This window comes from Leuresthes tenuis, unplaced genomic scaffold (genome assembly GCF_036924035.1).
Source record: "Leuresthes tenuis unplaced genomic scaffold, fLeuTen1.0.hap1 SCAF_29, whole genome shotgun sequence".
NCBI classification, from domain to species: Eukaryota; Metazoa; Chordata; class Actinopteri; order Atheriniformes; family Atherinopsidae; genus Leuresthes; species Leuresthes tenuis.
The window spans coordinates 178,343-195,897 of record NW_027325383.1 but is presented as its reverse complement, the minus strand read 5'-3'; the positions used below and the strand labels follow the sequence as shown (position 1 = coordinate 195,897).

Sequence of the window (17,555 nt, the reverse complement as noted above, 5' to 3'; positions counted from 1 at the left end):
GGCAGAGTTCAACTTGTTTAAATTAAAATTGCCACACAGAGATTGGGTTTAGGCCACATGCACACAGAATGACCTCAACAAATATAAGAAATATTAAACATTTACACATGGATTTTTGAATACATGTAGAGGAATGATACTTTGAAATGTGCTCATTGCGGAGTTATGCTCAGTTGAGTAATGAAGGTTGAACTATTCTGGGAAAGAGGTTCTATTCCCAGCATCATGATGGACACTCCTGATATAGAAGGTTTCGCTAACGCATTGGAATTGTTTTACTGTTTTCATATGCATGTGCAATGAAGAATTGCTTGTTGCTGATAAATGCAAAGAAGAACAGCTTACACATAGATGCTCACATATAGGCTGCTGAATGCAATGAAGACCTGCTTATCCAGTAAAGTTCAATGTCAATGTGTAATATTCAATTAGGATTTGCAAAACAGTGAAGTTAAACAATGAATGGGTCCATAGTCGGTATGAGAAGACTACAGGAATATTTACCTGGGTGTACGTTCAAACAGAGATGAAAAAATTGCGATAAATAATTGTTTGTTTGTTAGTATGTATATGAATGTTATGTGTATAAACTGTGTTGGGTTATAGTTACTCAGTGGTGTCTCAGTGAAACAACCGACGGGGGAAGCCTTGCGGTGACAACAAAAGCAGTGTTTTACTGATCAGTCAAGTTTTCCAGTGTACTCCATACAAACTGGTTGGCTACTGAAGGGATAGAAAATGGGGAATACTTGTTTTAAAGCAAACAAGGAATTAGATGGGAAAAATACATGTTTTAACGGGACCCAGACAATATTAAATACTCAGACAGATGGGAGAAGAAGTGTAGTTTTGTAGGAAATCACAAAATTATTACATAAAATTAGTGAAATCAATTGAAGAATGCCTTTCTGAAGAGCTGTTTACCACAGATGAGCAGCTTTGCGACCAAGCACATTGTAGATCGCTTTACTGCCAAAATGATCTAATTTAATGGATTGGTTTAGACATGCATAACAGCATTTTAAGAACAAAGAGAGAAACAAAAAGGGACAACGCTTCATGGTGGAAGGTGATGTATAAATAACTGTGTATATGATGAAGGAGAGACCATTTGAGCAGCACAGCCATTTCGCAGCACAGGGACAGCAGTCCAAGTTAAAGGATCTCCCACGTGGTATCACCTGTCACACTGTCTCAAGGCATCAAAAGAAGAAAAAATCACCAAACTCAAGGACAAAGAGACGAAGACTCCGGTGAACGAAGAGAGAGGACTGACAAACCAGAAATACAAAAGGATGCTCGATATCAAGATCCAGAAGAAGAGGCTAACAATGCCACGAACACTTACGATGCTGGGAATGATGCCAGCAATGAACAGAGAAGAAGATTCAGTGTCATCAATCTGCAACACGTGCCTCTAATGAGGGGGTGAATATAGAATCCTCAACAATTACAACGTCTCTGGGAACTGTGACAACAACAAGGTTTAAACCATTTTGATATATATTGTAACCTATTGGCTAAGGAATAGTGCTGAAAATGAGGTAAATCTAATCCACCACTGTCCTTGGTCTTCTATAGGGTTTTTAAACTAATACGTGGTGGTTTGTTTTTCCACAGAAATTTGGAGATGCATGAATCTAGTGACTTAAACCAAGTAGCAGATGGTTTTATGGGGATCATTGAGAACAAATAGTTAACTTTTGGTAGTATCATCATTTTAATGGTTGTAACTCTCCCCATAAGTGATATAGGTGAGGACTTCCAACGAGAGAGATCATCCTCTACTCTCTTTAATTATTGCACATAATTTAGCTTTGTTAGCTCTGAGAGCCTGGAGGAAATGTTTATGCCTAAATATCTAATATTTCCTGACTGTAAAGTGATCACAGGTATATTCTGGACCCTGCAGTTAATGGGCAGAACTTTGGTCTTAGACCAGTTGATAGAGTAGTCAGAAAGTGCTGAGAATGTATTTATGAGTGTGATCGTGTGAGTGAGAGACGTCTGTGAGTTCTGAAGGAAAAGGCTCCCGGAGGGCCTCTGCCCTATGCTTATGGGGGCTCTTTCCGGGGGATTCCTCTGCAGTCTTCTGGGTGAATGCGTGGTTGCCCCTGCGGTGGGCTTCCTGGGTTCTGTGCTCTGTGGGGGCTGCTGGTGGCCTGGGTCTTGTGGCCCTCTCTGCCTGCTTCTGATTGCTTGGGGGGGCAGTGGATTGTGGCCCTGTACGCTTATACACTCATAACTAAGCACAGTTATCATGTAGGTCCTGTGCCATGGGTGTTGCATGTTCTCGCATACACACACACACACATTCATTAGTCCAGTAGCATGGTCGCTAAGCAGTTGATGTATTATCATGTCGTCTCAGGTCATCTATATCCACAGCTGTGTTGTATGCGATTGCCGCTTCTTGTGCTTGTTTTTGTTTCTTTGTGTGTTTGTTTTTTCTCTGCTTGTCTGCTTTCAGGTGCTTCTGGTGGCGCTAAGGCTGGAATCCCCTCAGAGGCCATGGATTGTTGTCTGTTTTGTTTTTTACAGGTGTAGCAGCTGGTTGTCTGGTTTTTGTTTCTATTTTTGTTCTCTTTCCTCTTCTTTCCTCTTCTTCTTTCCTTGTCCCCCGGTCCGGTTCAGTTCTATTACATGTCATATATTGTAAACAGAAATAAATAAATGGGCATCAAGGGGAGCTTTACATTTATAAAACTTCCCTTGGCAAAGCAAATCTGTTTGGCATCAAAGGTTTTCAGACTACAATTCTGCTGCCATAATGCTAAACAGGACAAGGGGAAAAAAAAAAAAAGTAAAGAAGACAGTTCTGCCGAAAGCCAGGAACTAGACCTGTTCTAAGTTCTATACTTTTTAAAAGGGGCGTGTTTATCAACTATAGAATTAGAAGATTTACAAAAATGGTTAAGTGCTAGATCTTCATCTGGGATTTTAACAGTGTCATGAACTATTCAACAGATCAGTTAAAAAAAAGCCTGCTCATGGAGATGTTTCAGGATCTGGATACCAACCGTGGACCTAATGTTTTCATTTTTGCAATTCTGATACAAGCTATTGAGCAGTGATAACTAACACCAAGTTCAGATACTGCGGATTTTCTACCTTTGATTTGTTAAGATTGAGCCAATCAGGGACAACCTTGAAGGATCTTTTAAGTTTGGTTTAGTAGGATCAGTAATTACCTGAGAAAGGTTGATATTGGTACACACCTTTTTTAAATGATCAGAGGCAGAGTTCAACTTGTTTAAATTAAAATTGCCACACAGAGATTGGGTTTAGGCCACATGCACACAGAATGACCTCAACAAATATAAGAAATATTAAACATTTACACATGGATTTTTGAATACATGTAGAGGAATGATACTTTGAAATGTGCTCATTGCGGAGTTATGCTCAGTTGAGTAATGAAGGTTGAACTATTCTGGGAAAGAGGTTCTATTCCCAGCATCATGATGGACACTCCTGATATAGAAGGTTTCGCTAACGCATTGGAATTGTTTTACTGTTTTCATATGCATGTGCAATGAAGAATTGCTTGTTGCTGATAAATGCAAAGAAGAACAGCTTACACATAGATGCTCACATATAGGCTGCTGAATGCAATGAAGACCTGCTTATCCAGTAAAGTTCAATGTCAATGTGTAATATTCAATTAGGATTTGCAAAACAGTGAAGTTAAACAATGAATGGGTCCATAGTCGGTATGAGAAGACTACAGGAATATTTACCTGGGTGTACGTTCAAACAGAGATGAAAAAATTGCGATAAATAATTGTTTGTTTGTTAGTATGTATATGAATGTTATGTGTATAAACTGTGTTGGGTTATAGTTACTCAGTGGTGTCTCAGTGAAACAACCGACGGGGGAAGCCTTGCGGTGACAACAAAAGCAGTGTTTTACTGATCAGTCAAGTTTTCCAGTGTACTCCATACAAACTGGTTGGCTACTGAAGGGATAGAAAATGGGGAATACTTGTTTTAAAGCAAACAAGGAATTAGATGGGAAAAATACATGTTTTAACGGGACCCAGACAATATTAAATACTCAGACAGATGGGAGAAGAAGTGTAGTTTTGTAGGAAATCACAAAATTATTACATAAAATTAGTGAAATCAATTGAAGAATGCCTTTCTGAAGAGCTGTTTACCACAGATGAGCAGCTTTGCGACCAAGCACATTGTAGATCGCTTTACTGCCAAAATGATCTAATTTAATGGATTGGTTTAGACATGCATAACAGCATTTTAAGAACAAAGAGAGAAACAAAAAGGGACAACGCTTCATGGTGGAAGGTGATGTATAAATAACTGTGTATATGATGAAGGAGAGACCATTTGAGCAGCACAGCCATTTCGCAGCACAGGGACAGCAGTCCAAGTTAAAGGATCTCCCACGTGGTATCACCTGTCACACTGTCTCAAGGCATCAAAAGAAGAAAAAATCACCAAACTCAAGGACAAAGAGACGAAGACTCCGGTGAACGAAGAGAGAGGACTGACAAACCAGAAATACAAAAGGATGCTCGATATCAAGATCCAGAAGAAGAGGCTAACAATGCCACGAACACTTACGATGCTGGGAATGATGCCAGCAATGAACAGAGAAGAAGATTCAGTGTCATCAATCTGCAACACGTGCCTCTAATGAGGGGGTGAATATAGAATCCTCAACAATTACAACGTCTCTGGGAACTGTGACAACAACAAGGTTTAAACCATTTTGATATATATTGTAACCTATTGGCTAAGGAATAGTGCTGAAAATGAGGTAAATCTAATCCACCACTGTCCTTGGTCTTCTATAGGGTTTTTAAACTAATACGTGGTGGTTTGTTTTTCCACAGAAATTTGGAGATGCATGAATCTAGTGACTTAAACCAAGTAGCAGATGGTTTTATGGGGATCATTGAGAACAAATAGTTAACTTTTGGTAGTATCATCATTTTAATGGTTGTAACTCTCCCCATAAGTGATATAGGTGAGGACTTCCAACGAGAGAGATCATCCTCTACTCTCTTTAATTATTGCACATAATTTAGCTTTGTTAGCTCTGAGAGCCTGGAGGAAATGTTTATGCCTAAATATCTAATATTTCCTGACTGTAAAGTGATCACAGGTATATTCTGGACCCTGCAGTTAATGGGCAGAACTTTGGTCTTAGACCAGTTGATAGAGTAGTCAGAAAGTGCTGAGAATGTATTTATGAGTGTGATCGTGTGAGTGAGAGACGTCTGTGAGTTCTGAAGGAAAAGGCTCCCGGAGGGCCTCTGCCCTATGCTTATGGGGGCTCTTTCCGGGGGATTCCTCTGCAGTCTTCTGGGTGAATGCGTGGTTGCCCCTGCGGTGGGCTTCCTGGGTTCTGTGCTCTGTGGGGGCTGCTGGTGGCCTGGGTCTTGTGGCCCTCTCTGCCTGCTTCTGATTGCTTGGGGGGGCAGTGGATTGTGGCCCTGTACGCTTATACACTCATAACTAAGCACAGTTATCATGTAGGTCCTGTGCCATGGGTGTTGCATGTTCTCGCATACACACACACACATTCATTAGTCCAGTAGCATGGTCGCTAAGCAGTTGATGTATTATCATGTCGTCTCAGGTCATCTATATCCACAGCTGTGTTGTATGCGATTGCCGCTTCTTGTGCTTGTTTTTGTTTCTTTGTGTGTTTGTTTTTTCTCTGCTTGTCTGCTTTCAGGTGCTCCTGGTGGCGCTAAGGCTGGAATCCCCTCAGAGGCCATGGATTGTTGTCTGTTTTGTTTTTTACAGGTGTAGCAGCTGGTTGTCTGGTTTTTGTTTCTATTTTTGTTCTCTTTCCTCTTCTTTCCTCTTCTTCTTTCCTTGTCCCCCGGTCCGGTTCAGTTCTATTACATGTCATATATTGTAAACAGAAATAAATAAATGGGCATCAAGGGGAGCTTTACATTTATAAAACTTCCCTTGGCAAAGCAAATCTGTTTGGCATCAAAGGTATTCAGACTACAATTCTGCTGCCATAATGCTGAACAGGACAAGGGGAAAAAAAAAAAAAGTAAAGTAGACAGTTCTGCCGAAAGCCAGGAACTAGACCTGTTCTAAGTTCTATACTTTTTAAAAGGGGCGTGTTTATCAACTATAGAATTAGAAGATTTACAAAAATGGTTAAGTGCTAGATCTTCATCTGGGATTTTAACAGTGTCATGAACTATTCAACAGATCAGTTAAAAAAAAGCCTGCTCATGGAGATGTTTCAGGATCTGGATACCAACCGTGGACCTAATGTTTTCATTTTTGCAATTCTGATACAAGCTATTGAGCAGTGATAACTAACACCAAGTTCAGATACTGCGGATTTTCTACCTTTGATTTGTTAAGATTGAGCCAATCAGGGACAACCTTGAAGGATCTCTTAAGTTTGGTTTAGTAGGATCAGTAATTACCTGAGAAAGGTTGATATTGGTACACACCTTTTTTAAATGATCAGAGGCAGAGTTCAACTTGTTTAAATTAAAATTGCCACACAGAGATTGGGTTTAGGCCACATGCACACAGAATGACCTCAACAAATATAAGAAATATTAAACATTTACACATGGATTTTTGAATACATGTAGAGGAATGATACTTTGAAATGTGCTCATTGCGGAGTTATGCTCAGTTGAGTAATGAAGGTTGAACTATTCTGGGAAAGAGGTTCTATTCCCAGCATCATGATGGACACTCCTGATATAGAAGGTTTCGCTAACGCATTGGAATTGTTTTACTATTTTCATATGCATGTGCAATGAAGAATTGCTTGTTGCTGATAAATGCAAAGAAGAACAGCTTACACATAGATGCTCACATATAGGCTGCTGAATGCAATGAAGACCTGCTTATCCAGTAAAGTTCAATGTCAATGTGTAATATTCAATTAGGATTTGCAAAACAGTGAAGTTAAACAATGAATGGGTCCATAGTCGGTATGAGAAGACTACAGGAATATTTACCTGGGTGTACGTTCAAACAGAGATGAAAAAATTGCTATAAATAATTGTTTGTTTGTTAGTATGTATATGAATGTTATGTGTATAAACTGTGTTGGGTTATAGTTACTCAGTGGTGTCTCAGTGAAACAACCGACGGGGGAAGCCTTGCGGTGACAACAAAAGCAGTGTTTTACTGATCAGTCAAGTTTTCCAGTGTACTCCATACAAACTGGTTGGCTACTGAAGGGATAGAAAATGGGGAATACTTGTTTTAAAGCAAACAAGGAATTAGATGGGAAAAATACATGTTTTAACGGGACCCAGACAATATTAAATACTCAGACAGATGGGAGAAGAAGTGTAGTTTTGTAGGAAATCACAAAATTATTACATAAAATTAGTGAAATCAATTGAAGAATGCCTTTCTGAAGAGCTGTTTACCACAGATGAGCAGCTTTGCAACCAAGCACATTGTAGATCGCTTTACTGCCAAAATGATCTAATTTAATGGATTGGTTTAGACATGCATAACAGCATTTTAAGAACAAAGAGAGAAACAAAAAGGGACAACGCTTCATGGTGGAAGGTGATGTATAAATAACTGTGTATATGATAAAGGAGAGAACTTTTGAGCAGCACAGCCATTTCGCAGTACAGGGACAGCAGTCCAAGTTAAAGGATCTCCCACGTGGTATCACCTGTCACACTGTCTCAAGGCATCAAAAGAAGAAAAAATCACCAAACTCAAGGACAAAGAGACGAAGTCTCCGGTGAACGAAGAGAGAGGACTGACAAACCAGAAATACAAAAGGATGCTCGATATCAAGATCCAGAAGAAGAGGCTAACAATGCCACGAACACTTACGATGCTGGGAATGATGCCAGCAATGAACAGAGAAGAAGATTCAGTGTCATCAATCTGCAACACGTGCCTCTAATGAGGGGGTGAATATAGAATCCTCAACAATTACAACGTCTCTGGGAACTGTGACAACAACAAGGTTTAAACCATTTTGATATATATTGTAACCTATTGGCTAAGGAATAGTGCTGAAAATGAGGTAAATATAATCCACCACTGTCCTTGGTCTTCTATAGGGTTTTTAAACGAATACGTGGTGGTTTGTTTTTCCACAGAAATTTGGAGATGCATGAATCTAGTGACTTAAACCAAGTAGCAGATGGTTTTATGGGGATCATTGAGAACAAATAGTTAACTTTTGGTAGTATCATCATTTTAATGGTTGTAACTCTCCCCATAAGTGATATAGGTGAGGACTTCCAACGAGAGAGATCGTCCTCTACTCTCTTTAATAATTGCACATAATTTAGCTTTGTTAGCTCTGAGAGCCTGGAGGAAATGTTTATGCCTAAATATCTAATATTTCCTGACTGTAAAGTGATCACAGGTATATTCTGGACCCTGCAGTTAATGGGCAGAACTTTGGTCTTAGACCAGTTGATAGAGTAGTCAGAAAGTGCTGAGAATTTATTTATGAGTGTGATCGTGTGAGTGAGAGACGTCTGTGAGTTCTGAAGGAAAAGGCTCCCGGAGGGCCTCTGCCCTATGCTTATGGGGGCTCTTTCCGGGGGATTCCTCTGCAGTCTTCTGGGTGAATGCGTGGTTGCCCCTGCGGTGGGCTTCCTGAGTTCTGTGCTCTGTGGGGGCTGCTGGTGGCCTGGGTCTTGTGGCCCTCTCTGCCTGCTTCTGATTGCTTGGGGGGGCTGTGGATTGTGGCCCTGTACGCTTATACACTCATAACTAAGCACGGTTATCATGTAGGTCCTGTGCCATGGGTGTTGCATGTTCTCGCACACACACACACACATTCATTAGTCCAGTAGCATGGTCGCTAAGCAGTTGATGTATTATCATGTCGTCTCAGGTCATCTATATCCACAGCTGTGTTGTATGCGATTGCCGCTTCTTGTGCTTGTTTTTGTTTCTTTGTGTGTTTGTTTTTTCTCTGCTTGTCTGCTTTCAGGTGCTCCTGGTGGCGCTAAGGCTGGAATCCCCTCAGAGGCCATGGATTGTTGTTTGTTTTGTTTTTTACAGGTGTAGCAGCTGGTTGTCTGGTTTTTGTTTCTATTTTTGTTCTCTTTCCTCTTCTTTCCTCTTCTTCTTTCCTTGTCCCCCGGTCCGGTTCAGTTCTATTACATGTCATATATTGTAAACAGAAATAAATAAATGGGCATCAAGGGGAGCTTTACATTTATAAAACTTCCCTTGGCAAAGCAAATCTGTTTGGCATCAAAGGTATTCAGACTACAATTCTGCTGCCATAATGCTGAACAGGACAAGGGGAAAAAAAAAAAAGTAAAGAAGACAGTTCTGCCGAAAGCCAGGGACTAGACCTGTTCTAAGTTCTATACTTTTTAAAAGGGGCGTGTTTATCAACTATAGAATTAGAAGATTTACAAAAATGGTCAAGTGCTAGATCTTCATCTGGGATTTTAACAGTGTCATGAACTATTCAACAGATCAGTTAAAAAAAAGCCTGCTCATGGAGATGTTTCAGGATCTGGATACCAACCGTGGACCTAATGTTTTCATTTTTGCAATTCTGATACAAGCTATTGAGCAGTGATAACTAACACCAAGTTCAGATACTGCGGATTTTCTACCTTTGATTTGTTAAGATTGAGCCAATCAGGGACAACCTTGAAGGATCTCTTAAGTTTGGTTTAGTAGGATCAGTAATTACCTGAGAAAGGTTGATATTGGTACACACCTTTTTTAAATGATCAGAGGCAGAGTTCAACTTGTTTAAATTAAAATTGCCACACAGAGATTGGGTTTAGGCCACATGCACACAGAATGACCTCAACAAATATAAGAAATATTAAACATTTACACATGGATTTTTGAATACATGTAGAGGAATGATACTTTGAAATGTGCTCATTGCGGAGTTATGCTCAGTTGAGTAATGAAGGTTGAACTATTCTGGGAAAGAGGTTCTATTCCCAGCATCATGATGGACACTCCTGATATAGAAGGTTTCGCTAACGCATTGGAATTGTTTTACTATTTTCATATGCATGTGCAATGAAGAATTGCTTGTTGCTGATAAATGCAAAGAAGAACAGCTTACACATAGATGCTCACATATAGGCTGCTGAATGCAATGAAGACCTGCTTATCCAGTAAAGTTCAATGTCAATGTGTAATATTCAATTAGGATTTGCAAAACAGTGAAGTTAAACAATGAATGGGTCCATAGTCGGTATGAGAAGACTACAGGAATATTTACCTGGGTGTACGTTCAAACAGAGATGAAAAAATTGGGATAAATAATTGTTTGTTTGTTAGTATGTATATGAATGTTATGTGTATAAACTGTGTTGGGTTATAGTTACTCAGTGGTGTCTCAGTGAAACAACCGACGGGGGAGGCCTTGCGGTGACAACAAAAGCAGTGTTTTACTGATCAGTCAAGTTTTCCAGTGTACTCCATACAAACTGGTTGGCTACTGAAGGGATAGAAAATGGGGAATACTTGTTTTAAAGCAAACAAGGAATTAGATGGGAAAAATACATGTTTTAAGGGAACCCAGACAATATTAAATACTCAGACAGATGGGAGAAGAAGTGTAGTTTTGTAGCAAATCACAAAATTATTACATAAAATTAGTGAAATCAATTGAAGAATGCCTTTCTGAAGAGCTGTTTACCACAGATGAGCAGCTTTGCGACCAAGCACATTGTAGATCGCTTTACTGCCAAAATGATCTAATTTAATGGATTGGTTTAGACATGCATAACAGCATTTTAAGAACAAAGAGAGAAACAAAAAGGGACAACGCTTCATGGTGGAAGGTGATGTATAAATAACTGTGTATATGATGAAGGAGAGACCATTTGAGCAGCACAGCCATTTCGCAGCACAGGGACAGCAGTCCAAGTTAAAGGATCTCCCACGTGGTATCACCTGTCACACTGTCTCAAGGCATCAAAAGAAGAAAAAATCACCAAACTCAAGGACAAAGAGACGAAGACTCCGGTGAACGAAGAGAGAGGACTGACAAACCAGAAATACAAAAGGATGCTCGATATCAAGATCCAGAAGAAGAGGCTAACAATGCCACGAACACTTACGATGCTGGGAATGATGCCAGCAATGAACAGAGAAGAAGATTCAGTGTCATCAATCTGCAACACGTGCCTCTAATGAGGGGGTGAATATAGAATCCTCAACAATTACAACGTCTCTGGGAACTGTGACAACAACAAGGTTTAAACCATTTTGATATATATTGTAACCTATTGGCTAACGAATAGTGCTGAAAATGAGGTAAATCTAATCCACCACTGTCCTTGGTCTTCTATAGAGTTTTTAAACTAATACGTGTTGGTTTGTTTTTCCACAGAAATTTGGAGATGCATGAATCTTGTGACTTAAACCAAGTAGCAGATGGTTTTATGGGGATCATTGAGAACAAATAGTTAACTTTTGGTAGTATCATCATTTTAATGGTTGTAACTCTCCCCATAAGTGATATAGGTGAGGACTTCCAACGAGAGAGATCGTCCTCTACTCTCTTTAATAATTGCACATAATTTAGCTTTGTTAGCTCTGAGAGCCTGGAGGAAATGTTTATGCCTAAATATCTAATATTTCCTGACTGTAAAGTGATCACAGGTATATTCTGGACCCTGCAGTTAATGGGCAGAACTTTGGTCTTAGACCAGTTGATAGAGTAGTCAGAAAGTGCTGAGAATTTATTTATGAGTGTGATCGTGTGAGTGAGAGACGTCTGTGAGTTCTGAAGGAAAAGGCTCCCGGAGGGCCTCTGCCCTATGCTTATGGGGGCTCTTTCCGGGGGATTCCTCTGCAGTCTTCTGGGTGAATGCATGGTTGCCCCTGCGGTGGGCTTCCTGGGTTCTGTGCTCTGTGGGGGCTGCTGGTGGCCTGGGTCTTGTGGCCCTCTCTGCCTGCTTCTGATTGCTTGGGGGGGCAGTGGATTGTGGCCCTGTACGCTTATACACTCATAACTAAGCACGGTTATCATGTAGGTCCTGTGCCATGGGTGTTGCATGTTCTCGCACACACACACACACATTCATTAGTCCAGTAGCATGGTCGCTAAGCAGTTGATGTATTATCATGTCGTCTCAGGTCATCTATATCCACAGCTGTGTTGTATGCGATTGCCGCTTCTTGTGCTTGTTTTTGTTTGTTTGTGTGTTTGTTTTTTCTCTGCTTGTCTGCTTTCAGGTGCTCCTGGTGGCGCTAAGGCTGGAATCCCCTCAGAGGCCATGGATTGTTGTCTGTTTTGTTTTTTACAGGTGTAGCAGCTGGTTGTCTGGTTTTTGTTTCTATTTTTGGTCTCTTTACTCTTCTTTCCTCTTCTTCTTTCCTTGTCCCCCGGTCCGGTTCAGTTCTATTACATGTCATATATTGTAAACAGAAATAAATAAATGGGCATCAAGGGGAGCTTTACATTTATAAAACTTCCCTTGGCAAAGCAAATCTGTTTGGCATCAAAGGTATTCAGACTACAATTCTGCTGCCATAATGCTGAACAGGACAAGGGGAAAAAAAAAAAAAGTAAAGAAGACAGTTCTGCCGAAAGCCAGGGACTAGACCTGTTCTAAGTTCTATACTTTTTAAAAGGGGCGTGTTTATCAACTATAGAATTAGAAGATTTACAAAAATGGTCAAGTGCTAGATCTTCATCTGGGATTTTAACAGTGTCATGAACTATTCAACAGATCAGTTAAAAAAAAGCCTGCTCATGGAGATGTTTCAGGATCTGGATACCAACCGTGGACCTAATGTTTTCATTTTTGCAATTCTGATACAAGCTATTGAGCAGTGATAACTAACACCAAGTTCAGATACTGCGGATTTTCTACCTTTGATTTGTTAAGATTGAGCCAATCAGGGACAACCTTGAAGGATCTCTTAAGTTTGGTTTAGTAGGATCAGTAATTACCTGAGAAAGGTTGATATTGGTACACACCTTTTTTAAATGATCAGAGGCAGAGTTCAACTTGTTTAAATTAAAATTGCCACACAGAGATTGGGTTTAGGCCACATGCACACAGAATGACCTCAACAAATATAAGAAATATTAAACATTTACACATGGATTTTTGAATACATGTAGAGGAATGATACTTTGAAATGTGCTCATTGCGGAGTTATGCTCAGTTGAGTAATGAAGGTTGAACTATTTTGGGAAAGAGGTTCTATTCCCAGCATCATGATGGACACTCCTGATATAGAAGGTTTCGCTAACGCATTGGAATTGTTTTACTGTTTTCATATGCATGTGCAATGAAGAATTGCTTGTTGCTGATAAATGCAAAGAAGAACAGCTTACACATAGATGCTCACATATAGGCTGCTGAATGCAATGAAGACCTGCTTATCCAGTAAAGTTCAATGTCAATGTGTAATATTCAATTAGGATTTGCAAAACAGTGAAGTTAAACAATGAATGGGTCCATAGTCGGTATGAGAAGACTACAGGAATATTTACCTGGGTGTACGTTCAAACAGAGATGAAAAAATTGCGATAAATAATTGTTTGTTTGTTAGTATGTATATGAATGTTATGTGTATAAACTGTGTTGGGTTATAGTTACTCAGTGGTGTCTCAGTGAAACAACCGACGGGGGAAGCCTTGCGGTGACAACAAAAGCAGTGTTTTACTGATCAGTCAAGTTTTCCAGTGTACTCCATACAAACTGGTTGGCTACTGAAGGTATAGAAAATGGGGAATACTTGTTTTAAAGCAAACAAGGAATTAGATGGGAAAAATACATGTTTTAACGGGACCCAGACAATATTAAATACTCAGACAGATGGGAGAAGAAGTGTAGTTTTGTAGGAAATCACAAAATTATTACATAAAATTAGTGAAATCAATTGAAGAATGCCTTTCTGAAGAGCTGTTTACCACAGATGAGCAGCTTTGCGACCAAGCACATTGTAGATCGCTTTACTGCCAAAATGATCTAATTTAATGGATTGGTTTAGACATGCATAACAGCATTTTAAGAACAAAGAGAGAAACAAAAAGGGACAACGCTTCATGGTGGAAGGTGATGTATAAATAACTGTGTATATGATGAAGGAGAGACCATTTGAGCAGCACAGCCATTTCGCAGCACAGGGACAGCAGTCCAAGTTAAAGGATCTCCCACGTGGTATCACCTGTCACACTGTCTCAAGGCATCAAAAGAAGAAAAAATCACCAAACTCAAGGACAAAGAGACGAAGACTCCGGTGAACGAAGAGAGAGGACTGACAAACCAGAAATACAAAAGGATGCTCGATATCAAGATCCAGAAGAAGAGGCTAACAATGCCACGAACACTTACGATGCTGGGAATGATGCCAGCAATGAACAGAGAAGAAGATTCAGTGTCATCAATCTGCAACACGTGCCTCTAATGAGGGGGTGAATATAGAATCCTCAACAATTACAACGTCTCTGGGAACTGTGACAACAACAAGGTTTAAACCATTTTGATATATATTGTAACCTATTGGCTAAGGAATAGTGCTGAAAATGAGGTAAATCTAATCCACCACTGTCCTTGGTCTTCTATAGGGTTTTTAAACTAATACGTGGTGGTTTGTTTTTCCACAGAAATTTGGAGATGCATGAATCTAGTGACTTAAACCAAGTAGCAGATGGTTTTATGGGGATCATTGAGAACAAATAGTTAACTTTTGGTAGTATCATCATTTTAATGGTTGTAACTCTCCCCATAAGTGATATAGGTGAGGACTTCCAACGAGAGAGATCGTCCTCTACTCTCTTTAGAGGCGGCTGTAGCTCAGGAGGAAGAGCAGTCGCACACCAATCGGAAGGTCGGTGGTTCGACTCTGGCTTCCCCAGGATACATGTCGAAGCGTCCTTGGGCAAGACACTGAACCCCACGTTGCTCCCCCAGTGTATCATTGGGGGTATGAATGTGTGTGAATGCTTAGAAAGCACGTAGTTATCCCCTAAGACGTGCTGTATGAATGTGTGTGAGTGGGGTGAATGCGGCATGTAGTGAAGCGCTTTGAGTGGTCAGCTAGACTAGAAAAGCGCTATACAAGTACAAGTCCATTTACCATTTAATAATTGCACATAATTTAGCTTTGTTAGCTCTGAGAGCCTGGAGGAAATGTTTATGCCTAAATATCTAATATTTCCTGACTGTAAAGCATATGTGTCAAACTCACGGCCCGCGGGCCACATCCGGCCCGCCTTGTAATCATATCTGGCCCGCAAGATCATTTTACATTATCGTTATTCATGGCCCATCGATATGAAGCGCTGATAACACAATACTGCACAGAACTACAGATCCCATAATGCAACGCTTCAGCTGCCTTGCCGCGTACTTCTCGCGTCAATTAAGTCTAGCTATTACAAGATATCACGAAGATAGCCGTTAGCCGAAGATACCCCTCACGATGCCGAAGAGAAAAGTTGATTCTGAAAACAGAGCCTTTAATAACCGATGGGAAGCTGAGTATATGTTTAGTGACATTGCCGGTAAACCCGTGTGTCTCATTTGTGGAGCTAATGTGGCTGTAATTAAAGAATTCAATATAAGACGGCACTTTGAGACAAAACACAAGGATAACCTGAAAGACCTGGATTCAGAGCAGAAGAAACAGAAAACAGAAGAGTTAAAGAAGAATCTGGCATTCCAGACGTTTTTTACCCGTGCAAAATCACAAAGTGAAGCTGCTGTGAAAGCAAGTTTTATCGTGGCAGAGGAGATAGCCAAATCAGCGCGCCCATTTACGGAGGGAGAATTTTTGAAGAGCTGCATGATCAAGGTGTTCGACGTGTTATGTCCAGACAAAAAGCAGATGCTGGCAAATATAAGTCTGAGTAGAAATACGGTTACTGATCGAATTTGTGAGATGGCCACTGATCTAAGAGCACAGTTGAGTGAAAGAAGCAAAGACTTTATTGCCTACTCTCTTGCTGTGGATGAACGTACTGATATGACTGATACTGCACAACTGGCTATCTTCATCCGTGGAGTGGACTCCAATTTGCGCGTAACGGAGGAAGTAATGGACATTAAATCGATGCACGGGACAACGACTGGAAAATACATTTTTGATGTATGATTTCATGTCAAAGTGTAACCGACATGAAACTGCCCTGGGACAAACTTATTGGACTTACAACTGATGGAGCGCCGGCTATGTGCAGTGCAAAAAGTGGACTAGTGGGAAGGATGCGAGTGAAGATGCAGGAGTAGAACTGTACTGGTGAGTTAACAGCATATCACTGCATCATACACCAGGAAGCACTATGTGGCAAAGTCCTGAAGATGGACCATGTGATGAGCACTGTAACGCAAACCGTAAACTTTATCCGAGCTAAAGGGTTAAATCACCGGCAGTTTCGGTCCTTTATGCGGGAGATAGATTCAGAGTTTGCCGACATTCCTTATCATACAGAGGTGCGTTGGCTAAGTCGGGGGAAAGTTCTCAACAGGGTTTTTGAGCTCAGCAACAAAATCTGTCAGTTCATGGACAGTAAAGGAAGACCGTTTTGAGGGATGAAAAATGGAAGTGTGAGTTGGCGTTTGTGGCTGACATAACAGCTCATCTTAACGCCTTAAATCTGCAGCTCCAGGGACGTGACCGCATGATTACTGACATGTATGACACAGTGAAGGCATTTCAAGTGAAGCTGCTTTTATGGGAGACACAAATGCAACAGTGCAACTGGCCTCACTTTCCCTGTTGCCAAGTAATGTTGAACCAAGTCAGCACAAATGTGTTCCCCAAAACGGACTTTGCCGACAAACTGAGCACACTACGCGCTGAGTTCGCACGGCGTTTTAGTGACTTTGAAGCACAAAAAAAGAGTTTTGAGTTGCTTCGCAACCCATTTGCCGTCGATGTTGAAACTGCACCTGCAGAGATTCAGATGGAACTGATTGAGCTGCAGTGTAATGGGACACTGAAGGCAAAGTACGACACTGCAGGACCCGCACAGTTCATTCACTCCATCCCTACATCAATGCCTCAGCTCCGTCTTCATGCGGCTCGAACCTTGTGCATGTTTGGGAGCACATATCTGTGTGAGAAGCTCTTCTCAGTGATGAAGATTAACAAAACAGCACACAGAAGTCGTCTCACTGGTGAGCACCTGCTGTCCATCCTGAGAATCTCTACAACACAGGAATTTACACCAAACTTAAACGAACTTGTTGCCAAAAAAAGATGCCAGGTATCCGGCTGCGATCAGAGCATATAATCAGATCAGTCATAAGAGCAAAGAAAACTGAATGATTTAAATTGTTATTGCTGAAAAGCACACATTTTATGTATATTTCCAGGTTTTGTAGCATGTTCATATTTCTAACTTGTATAATTTCGACAGGATATATTTTTAAGGAGAGCAAAATCTTTTGGGATATTTAAGTTTATTTTTTTTTTATATACATTGACATAGGAGCAAAGGAATTTGAATGTTATATTTAACAAGATATTTTTATGCAGAGCAAAAAATTAAGTAATTTAAGGTTTAAGTTTATTTCAGAATAATATTCCTGTCTGTTTTTATTCATATTTATGTTCTAAAAACATTTAGTTTTGGTGTGTTAAATAAATGTTTATCCTGT

General features: G+C 40.3%; 1 pseudogene; it reads left to right on the top strand.

The window, feature by feature from the left end:
* The first annotated feature begins 15,158 nt into the window (after window positions 1-15,158).
* On the top strand, window positions 15,159-17,340 carry LOC140285145 (general transcription factor II-I repeat domain-containing protein 2-like; annotated as a pseudogene).
* The last annotated feature ends 215 nt before the right edge of the window (window positions 17,341-17,555 follow it).